The sequence below is a fragment of the Castanea sativa genome, chromosome 11 (assembly GCF_040712315.1).
Source record: "Castanea sativa cultivar Marrone di Chiusa Pesio chromosome 11, ASM4071231v1".
In the NCBI taxonomy this organism is placed as follows: domain Eukaryota; kingdom Viridiplantae; phylum Streptophyta; class Magnoliopsida; order Fagales; family Fagaceae; genus Castanea; species Castanea sativa.
In genome coordinates, this window is record NC_134023.1 from 54938087 (window position 1) to 54944275 (window position 6189).

The 6189-nt window shown below is 36.3% G+C and overlaps 1 long non-coding RNA gene across 2 annotated transcripts; it reads right to left on the bottom strand.

The window, feature by feature from the left end:
- Positions 1-492: 492 nt before the first annotated feature.
- Positions 493-4510, bottom strand: LOC142617591 (uncharacterized). Of its 2 annotated transcripts, XR_012840996.1 has the most exons (5): positions 4314-4510; positions 4090-4179; positions 1904-1942; positions 1626-1695; positions 493-833 (listed from the first exon to the last, which is right to left on the bottom strand). It is a non-coding gene; the product is annotated as an uncharacterized LOC142617591 (long non-coding RNA). The 2 variants fall into 2 exon arrangements; XR_012840995.1 differs by lacking the exon at positions 4314-4510 and having other exon boundaries at positions 4090-4289.
- Between the last annotated feature and the right edge of the window lie 1679 nt (positions 4511-6189).

The window sequence follows — 6189 nt, forward strand, 5'->3', positions numbered from 1 at the left end:
TTGCATATTGATCAGGTGATTTCTTTGAAAGTAAATCCTCCAAGTGGAGCAAGAAAAGGTTTGCACTTTCCTTCCCCAGAAAAACAGAGCGCATTGAAGAATGACCTCTCTCAAAAATCCGTAAAGAGAAAAAAAAACCCCCCTCCTCAACGGAAAACTCAAAAGTTTTGGATTCAATGAAGAAAAACGTGGAACCCCCCATGACATTCAAAAGATGTCTAACAAGTAGAACAGAGTTGTGGGCTACAAGAATGGAAAGAGAAGGGGATTGTTCATAAAAATATAAAATCACCATGACATTGTCATGATCAAAGAAAAAATAAATGTCAAAGATCCTAAACAGTAATGTGCTTTTTTTAAAGTGAAAACAGAAGTGGAAGGGCACTGATGTACGCATAGAACTTTTTAAAGCTCTGTGGAGGAAGTGGGCCCTTAATGTGCATTAACATCTCCATTCCTTTCATGCATTTGCAAACTTCCAAGAAACAAGCAGCAGCAAAAACAATTCAACATGTTATAGAATCATCACAAATACTGATGATTTTTCCAAGAATAATATTTCATTTATGAAGAGCTAACAATTTTATGACTTAAATCTAGGAGCAGCATAAATTCAAATTGCCGCTAATACTTAAAAAAAAAAAAACAAAAAAACAAAACAAAACAAAATAAAACCACCTCATAAAGTTTGGTACAAACAAAAATCATTCCAGTATCAACCTTTGGCAGCCAGCCAGGTAAACACGTAACTAATGTAGAGCAAATTTCAGAATAGCCTTAATTTCACATTGGGGCCGACCTGAACCTAGCAGCTGGCCGATTAGATTAGTCACCTGGCAAAAACACAAAACAACTTGCTTTTATTTCCATTACATGATGGTAATCACACGCAAATCATAATTCATAGGTGATGAAATACCAATTCCATACACTAAATTACCATAAAAAAAAAAAAAAAAAAATAGAACCAGCAAGCAACCCCCACTATTCAAATATTGACGTTACAGAAAATCACATGACTATAAGGTTAGGCCTTTCTAAAGCAACACCAAGGCTGCAAGACTTCTACAGATATTTCTAAGCTAATGGCATGGTGCATAGAATTATCAGTATAACATACGCATTGATAAACTAAATAAAATAATGTGAAGGAAGCATGGAAGTAATGGATGATATAAAATTAAACTTAAGCCAGAAACATGATGGAGAGAATCCAATCAAACATCAAGACAACAAAATTAAAAGAAAGGCCAAGGAGAAAAATGAAACTTCTGGTGTGGAGGGGTTGAAGGTAAGAAGAAACTGAAATATTGTCTTTTTTGTAACAAAATCCAGTTCAAAAGAATATGACAATAGATGAGAGTCAGTCCACATTTAAAACATCTGCAATGCTCCTCATACAGGATATCTATGAGTAGCTTGAAAATATTTACAAACTTATCAAGCAAATTATAACATGGATATGACTTTATATCAATCAAATTATAACAAGAGACAAGAGAGTAATTTAATAAATTAATAATGAGAAATTTAATCTAGCCCCTCAAAAAAAAAGTACATCAATCAAAAGTTTATACTGTGGGAAGTACTGTGTAAACCATATGTGAATATGATTGTCAACTTACATGCCAATATTTTGATATGCAGCAATTAATGCAACTATTTTCACCCGTATTTAGTTCATACTCCTTGTACCTGAAATAATAAATGATAATATGACCAATTTGATACATTTTGTTTACACAAGGATGTCAAATGAGTACTTTCTACAATTAATTAATATAGAGAAAAAATTACTGAACTTTGTAAAAAAAGTTAACTGGATTCTTCAAAGGTGAATTCAAAATCAACTTAGAAAAGTTCATGCAAATTGCAGGAAAGAAATTAAAACAAAGTTTTGTACCTTGTCTCAATGCACTTATTAAAACATGTGTGTGTAAGCCTGATTCAAAAACAGAAAAAGGAAGCAGGTTAACCCCAATAAATATTTATCATAAATGGAAAATCATAAACAATGCAATTTTATTCAAAATATATATCACTATGAGACATCCTCAACCATAGCAGTCCAATTCCCAATCTTAATCTAGCAAGTGAAAGCATTGATAAATGTGCTTACTATAGGGTAGTTTCTTTTTTGGTGGTAATTATGCACTCATCCTTTTTATAGGTGAGACCACACCTTAAAATGACATTGACCTAAATTCACAAAGTAATATTTCCAATCATGATGGTTAGTCGTTTATTCGGTATCATCTTGATTCAGAGTACCTCACCTCACCTAGGAAAAACCAAAGCTAAAATAAACTCTCAATGAGAAATAATGTTAACCTGATTTTTCACAGTAACTAGACTAAAAAAGAAAAAAAAAACAAAAATAGTTAGCTAATCCTAATTTGAAAGTAATCACTGGGCTGAACCTGAAACTATCTGTGCAGCATTTGTTGTTGCTATTCAGAATTGGAGATGACCTTACCCTGTACTCTGTAATTGTTGTTGAGGTAAAGGTGTCAAAGTAGCTATATCTTTGTCAAACAAACAAGTGGGTTTTGGTTTTTGTCTCTTGCTACATTCTCTTTCTCTAGGTGCAGTGCTGCTCTACAACTTCTGCGGTAATGTACAAATGCTTTGGGAGCTGGGGGACCAACTATTTGTTACTCAAGTTGAGAGATCGCTTTGTTACTGACTAATTCCCAGTTGAATCCTTGCCTTTGGCACCAACTGGCTCTATGCAGAGCCACACTACTAGAAAGTAGAAAGTAGAAACTAATGCTAAAAGAGGGACACAATTTTGATACAGGAGATGATCTAATTAGGAAGGCTGTTTTTATTACAACTTCAACTCATGGTGAACATCATCCAGATAAAACATCTGCTCCTGAAACTCTGAGCAAACTCACCAGGCTTCTTTCAAATTCTAAATTTTAGAGAAACCAACTCTAAAATTGGAAACCAACTCTAAAATATAGCACAAACCAACGCTAAAATTGATGTTCTTACTGCCAAGGTGGTTGAAAAAAAAAAATCTCCTAAGTCCATAGGTTCATAGTATTGTGTCCCCACACTCCCAACCAAATCTAAACTTATCCCAACTTATGGATAAGGGTTCCCACGTCTCACTCAAGTTCCCACCTATAGTACTAACAGTCTAACATACAATATAATTTACAGGTATGTGTGGGGAGAGTCCCCCAACTATATTTGAAAATGTATTGGTTATCCATAAAGATAAAGAGAGCTTTCTTGTAGTTCCGCACACACAAACAGAGTTCTTTAAAAAAATGAAATTAATGTAGTTCTTTTTAATAAAAAGAGCAGCCTCTCACACTCGTACTAGAACGAATCTACCATATTGAGGGTATGTTTGGAACTAAGTGTGACAGAGGGGGAGTGACTGACTGACCATAATATACTAAAATTTAATTCATTCCACTCCCTATCTCCCTCAAAAATTTGAATGCTAGAATCCCCCTATCAGGTACAACGCAAGACAGAAAGAAAAAAAAATCAATTCAGGACTTTTAATGAAAGCAGTTACAAGGGGACCATCTCCTGTGTGGACCTCCAATGCATAACGATTGGACCAAAATTGGACCATCGTCTATAATGCCAGCAGATCATGTGGAGGAAGAAAGTGGTAATTTCATGGACATGGGTATCTATGTGGTGGCCTACATAATGGTGTTGTTGGGAATGGTTGCAGTTCTCTTACTAGTGTAGGGCATGGTTTAACCTCATTGAAATGTCTATTGACAATTGCTACTGTTTTGTTGTGCTTCATTGCTGTAAGTTGCCCAATTCCAGGCTTTCCTAGCCTAATCTTTCCCCATCATTACATAGGTTACGTTCTGGTCCCATTTGTCAATAAGGAACACAGAAATGCATATAAAGCTACATTATATATGTCTACTTTACCCAAATTGTGGTAACTAGCTCCACTAAAATTTTCAGATAAAATAACACACATTAGAAAAGGCAGCAAATTGATTTATGATTATGAATTTTCTCATCGAAATCAAACAAAGATTATATATACTATAATAGAATTGAAATCCGTAATTTGATAAGGAAAAGTTGAAAACGCTGTACCATTAGGTTCAGATCCCAATTGAGACGGATTTGGCCGCTTTGCTGGAGTCTCCGCTACATTACCAGTTTCTTCAGGCTTTGAATTCGATCCTTGCAATCAAAAATTTCCAATACCAAACAAAATCAAGACCAATAATCAGTCAGTCATACATATATATATATATATATATATATATATATATATATATATATATATGCATGCATGAATAGAGAGAAAGAGAGACTCTTTGAGCCACGGCGGCGCAAGCGAGGGCGAGCTTGCTTTTGAGAACTGCGCGGTACTCATCGACGAAATTAGAGAGAGGCGCCAATGAGTTGGATTGGATGAGAAGAAGCGCCGCCGATATGAGGTTGTGGGTGTGCGGCTGTCTAATTCTTGTATGGTTTTAGCCATTTTTGTTTAGAGAGGCAAACTGAGACAGAGCAAGGAGAGGTAGAGAAGCAAACGTGAGAGGAGAAAAATATGATTAATGTTATAATTTTTGGTTTATATATAAAACCTGTTTAGCCGGTAACAAGACCCATTAAAATTACATTAACCGGTAAGATTAAAACAATACTAAATGAAGGGTTCAGATTTAGGGGTACCGAACCCCCTCTTTTTTGGGGTACGGTAGAATGACCCTTGATTATAAGACTATCATTAAAGATTTCACAACTTAATTATCCGTGTGATGTACATTTTTAGAAAGTTGGATGTTATAACTTCTTGTTTGATTCTTGAACTGAAGTACCAAATTAGCAAGGGCTGAACCAGTTGAGAAGAGAGAGAAACCAAGAGTTCAATTGAGACTAACAAGAAGAATCATCATCGCTAACCGCCTCGCCTTCAAAAAGACACCGTTGTTACCGTCCTCATATAGCCACTGGTATGCCCATTTATTTTTCACACTCTATTTTCCAATCCTCCATGACCTGCAAGAAAGGGAGACAACGCAAGTGCATTTATTCTGGTTTCCTCAATGGTTGGTTTGTTCACATTTTTTGTTGGGATTTGGTTGATTTTGGACTTAGTGGTTGACTTCTCTTGCTAGCTATATACTGGGTTTTTGTTTAAGATCTTGTGCTTACTATATGTTCATCAATATTACTCTGCAAAATAGTGTCCACTATACTGTCATTTTGATTTTTGCTATATCTTGATCTATGCTTTATTTTCACATTATTTCTTATGGGTTTGGTTTGATTTGAAACGAAGTGAGTTTTCCCATTTTGTTTCTTTATTTTTAGCATCAATATTATTATTTAATTTTTTTTTTTTTGGTGGGTCATGGAGGATTGGGAAGACAAAGAGCAAAACAGAAAAAAAAAATATAAAAAAAATGAAGAAGCATAAGAGCAATAAAAATGATGGCAGTCAAAGGTAAGCTGGCCGGTGTTTCTTTTGGTTTGATCATCTCTCTCAACCGGTTCTGTTAACATGCATAGTGTTATAGGCTTTAGGCCTAACTAGATTACTTGTATAGCACACATTCTTGTACTACACATTTACTTGTACTGCAATCCTATGTCTCCTATATAAAGACACACATGTATATTCTTTAGTTGAAAAATACAATACAATTATTCAATATTTCTAACATGGTATCAGAGCTACTGCTCTGACCTTTTCCTTAGCAGTCTTGTCTTTATTAGTGTTACTCCATTCTCGCTTCCGCCGTCACAACAGCTGCCACAGCCTTTCGCCGTTGAACCTCCGACGTCTTCCAGACATCGTCCTCGAGTTCCGAACGTGTTGTAGCCGCCGTTGAGGAGTTTCTCAAACCACTGCCTTTTTCACACCACCGCGAATCCTGCTCCGATCAACTTTTTGTAGGTACCACTAAGATCGTCCTTTGCCAATCTACTCCTTGGTGGAATCTTGATCGTCATTGGAGTCTCCACGCGCCGCCACGCACCGGTCAAAGTATTGGCAAAATCATACACGCGCCCCACACGCCACCAGTATACCCGATCTTGTAGCCTCCACCACCTTCGGAATCGTCTTTCTCTGATCTACAACTTCGAAAAAGCATTGACTTCATCGGATTGGTCACGCGCTCCCACGCGCCGCCAGTATACCCGACCCCGTGTCACACGCCTCACGTGCCATCTACACTG